This window comes from Canis lupus, chromosome 5 (assembly GCF_048164855.1).
Source record: "Canis lupus baileyi chromosome 5, mCanLup2.hap1, whole genome shotgun sequence".
Lineage (NCBI taxonomy): Eukaryota > Metazoa > Chordata > Mammalia > Carnivora > Canidae > Canis > Canis lupus.
This window is the reverse complement of record NC_132842.1, coordinates 80247532-80260506: the sequence shown is the minus strand read 5'-3', so window position 1 is coordinate 80260506 and position 12975 is coordinate 80247532.

The window sequence follows — 12975 nt, the reverse complement described above, 5'->3', positions numbered from 1 at the left end:
CTGGGCAAGTTACTCATCCTCTCCGAGCCTCGGTTTTGCCATCTGTGAAACAGGGATCCCAACAATCGCCAACATTGTAGAGCACCACGCACGGGCCCGGCACTGTTGTCCTAAGCCCTTTAGTGTGTTAACTCCTCACCCAAGAGTCTGTTGGGCAGCATCCCAATTTCACGGGAGCACTGAGGCACAGAGAGGTTAGGGAAGTTGCCCCAGGCCATACAGCTAGCATGTGGCACGGCTAGGATTCGAACCTGGGCAGCCTGGCCCCGGGGTCCCTGTGCTAACCCCCCAGCCCACACTGCCTGCCTCCTGGGGGAGACAGTGTACATTAGCCCAAGACCGCCCTGAAAGTCCGTGGCGCAGTGCCGGGCACCCAGTGGGCAGGTAATGCATTGCTGCTGCTACCGCAGACTGGGGCACAGAGGTTTGTGGGAAGAGCCTCTGGGTGACCTGCAGCCACCTGGGGCACAGCTGGGTCATGAGGCAGCCCCTCCTGAGCCTTCCTTGTGCCACCCCCAGCCGGAGGCTGAGCGGGGAATTCGGCGGAGAAGGCATCTTCCTCATAGTGCAGGTGCACAGGCCTGTGCAGGTGGATGATTCAGGGTCTGAAGCGCCCCGGGTCGTGGCTCTGGGGGTGGTGGGTGGGCTGAGGGGGGGTGGCCTCCGTGAGAAAGGCAGCCCCACCTGTTCCAAGGGCGGGGCGGGGAGCCCCGTGTGGGCGCCTGCCCGGGTCCCCCTGCCAGCACCTTCTGAGGGTGGAGGATGAAAGAGGAGGGGCTCCGAGGTCAAAGGGCCACGAGCCTGGAAGTGCAAGTGCCCAGAGGTCTTGGCAACATCCCAGGCCCGGGAAGTCTTCGCATCCGTAGGACGAAGCTGTCACTCACCCGTGGGTCGCTGAACTACAGACCTGGCCCAGACTACAAAGAGGCCAAAAGTCAGCCAGCAGGTGAGGCTGGCTCCAGCGGCTCTAAAAACCACCAAGACCCACTTTTCCCCATCACTACCGGCCTGCTGCAGAGCCAGCCCCCTCCTGGGGCTCGGAGCCCCAGGGCCCCCTCCCCACCACCCAGCTCGGTCCTGAGCTTCACTCTGATTGGGCCTGCTTTGGTCACATGTCCACCCTCCAGCCTACGCCTCCACCTGTAACCCGACCTGGAGACCCCGCCGGTGGAGGCAGTGACTGATCCCTACCGTGTCCGCCGCCAGCTGCATTTTGGCCAGGCCTGGCTAGGGACCTGGGCAATCCAATCCCTTCTCTAGGCTCCCTGGACTGGAGCAAATCCTTTAAACTCTGTTTAAAAGAAACAAATTTTTTTCAAAGTCTAATGTAAATCATATCCAAGTGGAGATGCTGGGGTCAGGGTCGAAGCCTGGAGGCGGGAGGCAGGACCCTCACCCTGCAGTCCCTCCCCTCCCCACAAGCTCCCCAGGAGCCCCCCTCACTCCCAAGCCACCGGAGCCTGCACGGCCCCGCCCGTCAGGGTGATGGAACCGCCCAGGTGAGGTCAGGGAAGCCCGGACCGGACCAGGCGAGGCCGCGGGGTCCTGGGGTACACAGGAGAGGTGGGGGACCTGTGACCCCCTCGCACCGTCGCCCCCAGCACCGCCCCCCACACCGTCAGCACCCCCGGCCCCTCCAGCAAGGCCCGGCCTCCCACCGTGACCTCACACCCAGGGGGGAACCGTGAGCCTGGTGATGGCACAGTCAGGGCCTCTGCCTCGAGGGGCCAAGCTGGAGAGAGGGTGACCGCCACTACCTGGTCCCCAAGAGCAGGTGAGGCCAAGGCTGAATTGCATCACCACTGGCAGTTCGGTGGGTAAAGCGTTTTCCTGCCCTCTGTCTCCCTGGATTTTCTCGAGGGCCGCAAGAGGCAGTGGGCCCGGGTGCAGCAGCCTTCCTGTCATCGTGTCCTCGAGGGACAGGACGGAAGAGACGGTTGCATGGGAGTCCCGAGGACAGAACGACGTCCAGCACAGGGATGCTGCAGGGAAGCAGATTTGGAAGCGACCCGAGGAGGAACCCGGTGACCTTCAGAGGGAGAGAGGGAAGGGCAGCCTGGGGAGGGACGTCGGGTCACAGAGGCAGAGGCTGAATGGTCACCGGCAAGCCCTGTGCCTGTTAGTGCTGTGTGACCCGGGGCAAATGACTTCTGTGCTTTGCTTCACAGACCAAGCCCCCCGCCTCCAGTCGGGGCCGGGCCAGCCCACTCCCCACGTGCAGAACTTTCCAAAGCGTCCCTCCGACCCGCGGGAGTCCTGTGCCATTGCACCACCTCTGGGGGTTCCTAGTGCTGAGGATCCCAGTACCCAGCACCGAGTGCCATAAAACACCCGCGTTATTACGCTCAGGGTCTGGGGGCTCGCGGCCCCTGGGCACACGGGGGATGGCCTCATCCCGCTCTGTGCCGTTGGGGCCCCGGCTGGGCTCGAAGGCAGGGCTGACCACGGGGTGGGCCCGGGAACCATCTGGAGGAGTCTGGCGGTTGGTTGGCGCTGGCTGCCCGCGGGACCGGACTCGTCCACGCGGCCTCTCCCCAGGTGGACTCGCTGGGGCTTCCTCGCAGCGTGACAGCCGGGTTCAAGGAGCGAGCATCCCGGAGAGCGGGACGGAAAGGCATCTTTATCACCTGGCCTGGGTCAGGAGGTCAGACACAAAGCCCCGCCACCTACACAGCTCCACCCGGGTTCCAGGGAAGGGGACCCAGACCCAGCATTGGGATGGGAGGAATGTCAAGGTCATGCTGAACCAAGAGCAAGAGAGATGGGAGATAGTGTCACAAGCCGCCTCTGGAGAATTAGAACCTACCGCATGTCAGTTGGGGTCCGACCCCCCAAGAGGCCAGTTTGCATCACCAGCCTCAGTGTCCTTGCACCTGCTGTTCCTTCTGACCGGAAGACCCGTCTGCCCGGCCGGCCCCTGGCCCCTCCACCTGGCTCACCTCGACTCACCCTTCAGGGCTCAGGGGAGATGTCCTCTCTTCCCAGGAAGCCTGCTCTGACCCCCCCACCCCACCCCAGCTGAGTTGGGGCCCCTGTTGACCACCACCACATGCGCCCCTCCGAGCACTCTGGCTTCTTTGCTGGTTGGTCTCCAACAGACTGAGGCCCCCACGGGCCCGGGCGGTGTCCACCCTGTCCCCCGCCTACCATTCTATCCCCAGCACCGGGCCCAATTCCGCCCCCTCTCTGGATCCTGCCAGGGGCCAGCCAGCAGCCACCTCCCTCAGGCAGCCTCCCCAGACTGTCCCAGGCGGTGCACCTCCCCTGCAGGCCCCCAGCCCCCCCCAGCAGGTGTTTGGGAATGCGGGGATGAAAGGACACAGCCCCGCCCCCTGTTCCCAAGCCAGAGCTTGTTACTGCAGTAAAAGCAGCAGCAAATTACCAGGCGGCTGGAGCTGTAATGATTAAAACAAGGCCATTGTTCTCGGCTGCTAATTGCATACCTGGGGAGTGAGGCCGAGGCACCCCCCCCCCCCGCCCCCGCCCCCGCTGTTAACCCCGACCTCGGCCATAGTGCCGGGGCGGGTGCAGCCTGGCAAGGGAGCCCAACGCAGAGGTGACGGGGCGGGAGGGGGTGTCTGGGAGCAGAGTGTCCCCACAGGAGTGACCGCACCCACCTCACCTGGGGACCTGTTGAAAATGCAGATTCCCAGGCCCCGCCCGTGAGATCTGGGTCTGGCGGAAGGGGGCGGGGGGTGTCCGAGGGCCCAAGGACCTGGATTCTCCGTGGGCTCCAAGCCTGGGGTTTCAACCTGCCCCACCCCGAAGCCAGACAGAGCCCCGCCCTCACCTGACCGGCTCACTCGGAGAATGTGGCAAGATCCAAGAAAGTGACCCAGGGAGGGGACAGGAGAGGGAGGCTTCCCAGGAGCTTGGGCCGAAGCTTCCGCGAACTGAGAGACCCAGGACGAGTCACCGCACCTGTCTGAGCGCCGCCAGATGGACGGGGAGCAACCAGGGCCCCCCGGGGCCGAGGACGAGCCCCCACCGCGGGTTCGGGCGCTTGTGCGTTTTGCAGCATTTGCCAAAGCAAAGTATGTTTGTACTCGTTGCCTTGTCCTCCTCGAGTGGTCAGAGCTGTGGGCCCCCTAAAAACTGAAGAAAGTGATTTGGGCCTCCGCAGGGCCCTCCCGCGGCGCAGCCCCTGGGAATGCACCTGGCACAGGTAGCGAGGCCGACTGACAAGGCTCCCCCCCCCACCCCTCATCTGTAGAACGGGGTGGAACCCCCGAAGCCTCACCCCGGGCCACCATCAAATGCACTGGCACCAGCAAGGCCTCTGTGGGTGCCCCCCGGGCTGGGCGCCCCCTGGGTGACGGCGGCCTGCACCGGCGGGTGAGGAGCCAGGGAGCCAGGGAATGTCACTGCCATGCTCCTGCCACACGGCCCAGCCATCGAGACCCCGTTTCCTGGAAATGCAGGAGGAAAGATAAGGCCCCCTTTTGCCAAAGCAGTTTAAGAACAGCCCTGCCGCGGGGCTGGGGAGCGGACTCAATGAGCCAGGTCTTCTGGGACTGGACCTTGACCTTGACAGGAAGGGCCTTGACCTTGACGCCGTGGGTGGGTGGGGAAGGCACCTGCTCCCAGGAACGGGGCCGACACCCCAGCAGAAGATGATGGAAATTTAGGGCAGGAGGAGAGCTTGGGGACACGGGGTGGGTGCAGGTGCATCCTGCGCTGTCAGCGGCTGTGAATGACAAAAAAGCAGGACGCTGGGACCGGGAGAGGCCAGGTGACCCCAGGCACTGATACACATGACGTCTTCTTAAAGGACTTCCTGGAGGAGGTGACTTTTGAGCAGGGAGGGAAGGGGCGGGGATGGGCAGAAAGAGCAGAGGAGGCCAGGAGTTAACAGTCCTCAGCGCAACTAGGGACGTTAGTTAAGCACATACTATGTCAGGATTTGCCCGAGGGCCACACTCACCTCACTGCACTCTGGGAATTTTTTTGTCGTCATTTATATATTTGTTTTTTTCCTTTTTTAAAGATTTTATTTATCTATTTGTGAGAGAGAGAGAGAGAGAAGGAACAAGTGGTGGGGAGGGGGCAGAGGGAGAAAGAGAGAGAAAAGCAGATTCCTGCTGAGGAGGGAGCCGGATGCAGGGCTTGATCCCAGCACCCCGGCATCACCACCCAAGCGGAGGGTAGATGCTTAACCGATTGAGCCACCCAGAGGCCCCTATGCTTTTCTGCTAAGCTTTTATTTTTATTTTTTTATTTATTATTATTTTAAGATTTTATTTATTTATTCATGAGGGACACAAGAGAGAGGGGCAGAGACACAGGCAGAGGGAGAAGCAGGCTCCATGCACCTGGAGCCCGACGTGGGATTCGATCCCGGGTCTCCAGGATCGCGCCCTGGGCCAAAGGCAGGTACTAAGCTGCTGCGCCACCCAGGGATCCCTGCAACACCCTTTATAGCAAAAGCCCCCCACCCCCACTCCCGTGTGGAATCCAGAGCTGTCAGGGCTTCTCGATCTGAACCACACACTCGTGCCTCCTTTTGAAGACATCCAGGTCCTTTTCTTCTGTAGAACGTGGCTTCGGAGGATGTTTCCTCGTGGGCCAGAGTCATTTGAGCTGGGACCATCCTGGGTGCCCCCTGCGTGGCTTGGAATTCCTTCCCTTACAGTGATGTCAGGTTGGGTGGCTTGACTAAGGTGGTGCCTGCCAGGGTTCCTTGCTGCCAGGTTACTCTTTCTTTCCTTGTAACTAATGCGTCTTTGTGACGACTCACTTTGAAACAGTGCAAGCATCCGTCTCTTCATCGGACCCACGCTTTATCCTCTTGCTGAGTTCTAGCAGGAGGGACGCACGGCTCCTTGCTGTATGCAGCAGCTTATAATCCATAGCTAGCATGGCGCGTGATCATGAGCATTGCCAGGGCCCGTGGGTGCCCCTCCAAGTGGCTCCTGGGGCCTCGGGGCCCGGCTCCATCATTCTGAGAGCGTCCCCTTGCTTTCTGCCACAAGATATCCCAGCGGCATCTTGCGCTTTCCCTTAGACTCAGGTCTCCAAAGAACCCTGGTTCCTGTAGTCGAGAAGGGTACATAGAAGCCAACATCTGGGGGCCCAGGGTGCTCGCTGCAAGTGGGAAGGTGCTGCTCCCGGGCCCTCTCAGTGGACAGAGCAGGGGCCGGGGGCAGGACACCCATATGTGCATGTATACACACGTGCGTCTGCACGGGGAGAGCCTAAGGCACACGTTTAAATCTGTATTTATTTCTGTGTCTCTCATACTGAAAACCACACAGACTCTTGAAATTCCAATCTGACAGCACAGGGCTCGTCTCCCTTCTCTCCCTTTCTGTACCTGCAGCTCCCTTCTCGGACGTGCAAGTCTGGCTTCCTTTATCCTTAGCATATTGACCAGTTTGGGGGATCCCTTATGTGTAACCAGTTTCCCACCTCTGCTTCCCCACCCTCCACCCCTCCCACCCCCTGCGCACATACCGGGATGCCCTCCTCACCCCTCGCAGGCTCGGGCATCCCCTCTGGGCCGCTCCCCCACGTGGACAACCTCTGACCCTTTGGGCTGTGGCACCCACACAGGCCAACCCTCCACAGGGGTGGCCTTCTCCCCTTGCTCGGGCTCTTGTCCTCCGGGCCGCTGGTACCCCGCGGACACTCCCCTTCCCGGAGCTAGTAAGTAGCGAAGCTCGGATTCAAAACCAGATCTCTCGGCTGCAGACTCTGGGCCCTCGACCACTGCGTCCTCTCCAAAGTCCCGAGGAGGAGCACGCTTGGTGTCCAGGTGGATCTCCCCAGTTGGAGATCCGAACTGGGACGGAGGCCACTCTCAGCCTGAGCCAGGACAGGTTCTCCCGGGGGAACAGGCCGCCACCCTCCCCACCTCCAGCCCTTCAGCACGGCTCGTAGGCCTCGCCAGGGAGGAACTCGGGAATTTTGAGTCATCTGCCTGCCTGTGGCAGGTAATAAAAACAGCTCACCATGTTTTCAGCGCTGCAGTTTACAAAGTCCTCTGTAACTTGCTGAGTCTTCACACCGGCTCCGGGAGGGCAGGCTCAGCAAACCCGTTGTGTGGTCAGTGAAACCTGCGCTCAGACCGGGACAGAAATCCGACGGCTAGCGGGTGTCAGCCGGGGAATCCTCCCGGGCCTGACCTCCCCTTCACCGCACCCCACGCCTCCCCACTTCCCTCCGGGGGGACGGCTCGCCTCGCCCCTGAGCCCCTCCAGAGGACTCGCAAGTGTGTGGCTCCGGTCACACAGGGTGGCGCTGGCAGCTCTGTCCCTGCTCTTCAGGGCTCGCCGTCTGGGGCAGGCGTCCCAGGGGGCCGTGGGGACACGCACGCCCCTCTTCCTAGCAGCCTGGCTGCTGACTCTTTTTAACTGGGCCAGCACACCGAGGGGTGGCCCGTGCGTCGTGCGGGGTTCTCCGTCGCCTGCCCCATTCTCCTCGGGGAATGCCACGTGCGCCGGACAGACGGCCACCTCAAAGGCGGGCCCAGCCCCAACGCAGGACAAACCCCTGCGTCTGCGGGCCCGGGACCAAGGCCGGCCTGTGAGTGCGGCCAGCGCCCCGGCCCAGCACGGTGACTCCGCTCAGGCCGCATCCCGGGCAGGGGAGCCGGGTGGGCGGGGGGCGGCCCCCCAGGCTGCCTCGTGGGAGCCCCGGGCAGGCCAGGCTCCTGCGTGCATCAGCCCCAAGCCGAGCTCAGCCCGGAGCCTCTTACCTGGCCGGCTGGGGACACCACTCCCCACGGTGGGAACAACCTTCGTCCCCCAAATTCCTCAGGAGGGAAACTGAGTCATGGCGCAGCCCCCAGCTATGCGAGACCGGCTGAGGCAAGCGGATGAACGCCCTCCCCTCCTCACAACCTCTTCAGAAATCCCCTCCCCTCCCCAGTGCATCCTGGGGGGCCCACCCTCTCCCCCTGGGCATAGGAGAAGGTCGAGGCCAGCCCGCAGCCACCTGTGGTCCCGGTAAAGGGTGGGCCACACGCAAATGCCTCCCACTGGCGGACAGGGGTCCGTGGTAGCTGGGGCATGGCAAGGCCAAGAGAAGAGGCCTGTGGAAACGTCTGGCACTCCCCTGTCAGGCCTCAGTTTCCCCATCTGTAAAACAAGACTGTTCTTTTTTTTTTTTTTAGATTTATTTATTTATTCATGAGAGACACAGAGAGAGAGGCAGAGACACAGGCAGAGGGAGAAGCAGGCTCCGTGCGGGAGCTCGATGCGGGACCTGATCCCGGGACCCCAGGATCACACCCTGAGCTGGAGGCAGACGCTCCACCGCTGAGCCACCCAAGGGCCCCAAGACTGTTCTCTCTGACCAGTGGTAGGTATTGTGTCCTGCATGCGGCCGTGGCCCCCTTGGGGGTGGGGCTTGCCCGGCAAGTAGGACTCCAGCTCCCACCGGGACTATGTCCCCAGAGCTAGACCTTGGGCTTCTCTTCATATATGGGGTGAGGGTGAGTTGAGGCGGGTGGGGCCCTATTTACAGTTTGGCTGGAAAAGAATAAGGTGTGAAAACCACGGACTGGGGGGAGCTCGGGGCCTCCCGCTGGCCGTTCCTGGCTCCCCTCCCTCCTCCTTATTAAGCTCACTCAGCACTCAGACGGCGCAGATGGGCCCTGGGAGACAGGGCGCCAGCTGGGCACTCGGGCCCGCTCAGGCCAACACCTGAGTGTCCCAGGGATACTCAGGAAGGCACCTGTGAACAGGTAGGGTCCAGCTCGGGTCCAGAAGATGGGGCTGCGGACGAAAATGAGTTGAGAGCTGCCTCAGTTTCCCTTGGGTGCTCATCCTTGTAAAGGCCAAACTAGCGGGGAGGCTGGGGGGAGAAGCATCCTCAGGTGTCCCCAGGTTAATGCCAAGAGTACAGAGAGAACAGGATTGTGATCTTGCCTCGGGGTCGCAGGTACCCAGGAGCTGATGCTTAACTGTAATTACACCCGAGCCAGAGAGCTGTGACCAAGACACAGCCAGACGGCACTTCAGGATGGGACACATGCCACAGAGACAGGGCGATGGGGTAGACGGGGTGGGGGCAGCACTGGATGAGTCCCTGGGGAAGGCCCCTGTCAGGGGGTGCCCCATGATCCAGCCCCAGGGGCCGTGAAGTGGTCCCTGAGACTCGGGAAGGGGATTCATCCAAGCAAAGGCCCTGGGGTTGGAAAAGGGTTTGGTTTTTTGGAGGAACAGAAAGGTCTCTATGGGTACAGCTGTCTCCTCACAGGCCTGCAGCCCCACTGCCTTTGGGGGGCACCTGCCTGACCCCCCCTCCATCCCCACCCTGGGTCTAGAAGTGTGCACCCAGTGAATTCTCTGCTTCCTCCATCTCCTGACACTCAGCTGCCCTAACTCTTTTGGAGGCAGAGTCACAGGTGAGAATTCCTGCCCCAGGCCATCAGGAGAGGACCATGGGCCGCGCCAGGGCAGGCTGGGAAACTCAAGACACAGGGACCTCAGGATCCTGACTGCGTGGCTGCCTCCCTGTTCCCCCCCCCTCCACCCGCCTGGCTCAGGTGCCCAGACACGTGCCAGCCTCTTCCTGGTGGGGGCCCCGCCCTGGCAGACGAAGCTCGCCCAAGAGCAGGTGATGTCACTGCCTCGGGGCCGGGCACCCGCTGCCCTGGGAGTGATGGGCAGCCTGTCCTGGCGGTGGGGCAGGAAGAGCGGGCTGCCCCCCGACCGCAGAGGAAGGCAGGGCGACATGTGTCAGGTGCTTCCGTCACAGCTCCCGGCCCTCCCGCCGTCCCGAGGCCTTCCGCAGACACAGGGACCGTCTCGGGGCCCGAGCCCTGTCTGCCGGGGGCCAGGAGCCAGGAACTGTCAGGTTTTGGCAGCCAGGCTCTCCTGAGGACGAGGTGCAGGGACGGCTGAGCGGGGGCGGCGGGGAGCACGTCTCCGAGCAGGTTTTACGGTGCCTGGGCTGGCAGGTGCTCCCGAAGGAGATGTCACCGTGGAGACGGGGTGGGGGGTCTGTGGGAGGCAGCCCCGCGGTCCCCAGCAGCTTCGCCGCCGCCTTGGGAAGGGGCGGCCGGGGGGTTCAGCAGGCCCCGAGGTCTCAGGGCGCCCGGCCCTGCCTCGGGGTGGACCTGGTGCTCCCCCCATGCCTGCGCTCGGCCGGCAAGTTGTAATGAGCCCCCCCCCCCCCAATCAGGCCGTCAGAGCTGCCTTCCCGTTTGCAGGACACACGCGGTTACAGGCAGCAGCTAAATGACATTCCCTGGTGCACCCAACACCCAGGCTGGAGCAGCCTCCAAGGCCACGGACCCGAGCTCCGCAAAATGCCACGGCTGGAGGGAAAGGGGCCCGTGTGGGGCGGACGAAAGAGAACCGAAAGGCAACTGAAGGCTGTGAGGCAAAGAAAGAGGCACCGGCCAGACTCTGGAAGCCACTTGCTGAGCCCTGCCCTCAAGGTCCCTCTATCACCCCTGACCTGGGCCTCAGTTTGCTCACCTGTAAAATGGGGGAACGAGGCCGCATGAGGCCACGGACGGGCAGGCGGGGCAGGTGAGAGATGGCGGGTTCCCAGAGCAGAGGGCCGAGGCCGGGAGACCTTGGTGGCCGCCCAGGAGGCTCGGGACGGCGGCCCCCCAAGCTCACTCGGGTGCTGGGGCCATGGGACCACAGGAGCCAGGACTCTACCCCAAAGCAGCACACGCACCTCACATCTCGGGGCAGCCCGCAGCTCCCGGGGAGGGTGCCTGCCCCAACTGTGGCCGGGTGGCCCGTCGGAGCTCACATGAGGTGACTCGTGGATCACTACGGTTTGGGTTTCGGAGGATTTTAACATGAGGGTCTCTCTCCCCGTCACCCGCGTTACCGGCAGGGGCAGCCTCGTCCACCTCGGAATCCCAGGACTTGGCTGCAGCCAAACATTTAGAGGAAGAGGAGTCGTATGATCACTTGTGCTGTGGGGCGGTCCCCACACCCGGCCCAGCCCAGGAAGGGGACGGGGCTGGGGGTGCCCAGGAACCTGCACCACCATCCAGCTCCCCTGACACCCCCTAGGGAAGGAGGGGGAAGTCTCTGGGGGCTCCCAGTGCCCTCGTGCTGCACAGGGACCAGCGGGGTCCAGAGAGGGCCAGGGGCTCACCCTGGGTCACACAGCAGCCAAGCCACCCTCCTTAGCGTCCCCTCCTTCCCCTGCCCACTCCTCGCTGTCCCCCCAGCCTCCCCCCCCACCCCCTACCTGCCCACCAGCCGCACACCTGGCAGCTGGGCTCTCTCTTCCGAGCACCGGGCTTCTGTGGGCCGCAGACACACCGCCCTCGGGGCTGGCCTCCCCCCAGATGTCTCCCCTGCGCTGTCCCTGGTCCCCCGACCTAGGAGCCCCCGCCTGGAAGGTCTCCGGCCGCCGCACACCTCACTGCCCTGACGATTCCACCCACCCTGGGGCCCGCTGCTCCTTCCCTTGGTCCGCTGGGACTCAGGCCTGTGCCCCGGCTCCCGAGGACTCCTATCACCTGCCCTGGACGCCGGCCCTGCATCCCGTGAGCCAGAGGGCGGTGGCGGGCCCCGGGGACGGCTGTGGGTGGTCGGGGACAGCACAGAGCTTAGTGCTCAGCGGTCATACTCTCGGTCCTGCTGTCGGGGTCACAGGTCCTCGTGGAGGAGGGGACTCGGGCCAGCTGAGGAGAAGCTGCCCTGTGACGGGCACTCTCTGTCCCCCTAGGTCACTGCCGGTGTGTCTGGGGCGGACAGCTGTCCTTCTGTCTGGCCTCCGACCACCCAGCATCTGAACCCAGCTGTGAGTCTCGGGGGCCCCGCCTCACTGCCCCCCAGGCCTGCCAGGCTGCCTCCCGGCCTCCCTCAGCCACTCGGATGCCCCTGCCCAGACTCTGAAGCCAGAGCGGCGGGGCTGGCGGCGCCGTGGGGCACAGGCACATCCAGTGTGCAGGGTGGTGGCCTAGGTGACCGGTTCCCTTGGCAAGTGTGCAGGAGTGAGGCAGGCCGGGAGCCCCAGGATGGGCGGGGACAGGCACTGTCCCTGCCCACCCGACGGCATCGTGCCCTCCCCCTGCTTGGGGAGCCCCAGAGACACTCAGGCTTGTCTGAGCCAAGCTGGGCCGTCCCATGTCTCCAGACGCCAACGGAGGTCTCCCAAGAAGGGGACGCAGGAATCGCCACCCGGGCCCTGAGGCCAGGCTGGGCCGCGGGCTCTAGCAGCCCCGGGGCTCCCACTCTGGGTGTGCTGGTGGGCGCGACAGTGGGGTCCCCTGACTGCTCCCCGCTGGCACTCACAGCGGGAGCCTCTCCGCCGCCCCACCTCCCACAGCAGCGCCAACACCCCCTTCCCGGGCCCCAGGGTGGTCTCGCACAGCCTCGGGCCGGAGCCTGGACAGACGCGGGCTCAGGGGATGGACCCACAGCCAGGCCGGGGAGTCAGCCTGCAGGTGCTTCCCAGCTCAGCTGCGTGACCTGAGGCGCAGGATGGCTCGGGGGGTCAGGGACCTCGGATGCGGGGATCCCCCGCTCGCCCCAGGCCCGGCAGGCGTGTCCTGCAGACACGGGTCTACTACGTGGGGCTCTGGCGGCCACATACGGCCTCTGTTACACATTTTTGTGTTTCTGCCAACCCTTCACAAGTGTGCCAACTGTTCTTACTCTCAGGCTGTGCAAGTGCAGGCCAGATGCGCCTCGCCCCCGGAAACCCTTCTGGAACGGATGTGCCACGTTGGGCCCCTGGGACAGTAAGAAGTCCTTCATGACGGCCCCGCGCAGTCCTGGCCACTCGAGTCCGGGCGTTTCCGAGACCCATCAGCTGGGGAGGTGGCAACGGGGTAACGACCGTGGACCTGGGCTCAGATCTTTGCTCTGCTGCTTCCGACACGGCGGCCGCGGGCTCCTTACCTGTGGGATGGGGATGACCTGAGTGGCAGCTCACGGGGGCGGCTGTGGGGATAAAGCTCCCCGGGAGCACTCGCCCGGGCTGACGGGCACGAAGCCGGGAGGCGTCCGGTGGCCCCATCCTGCTCTGGGGTGCCGGATACCCATGAACCTG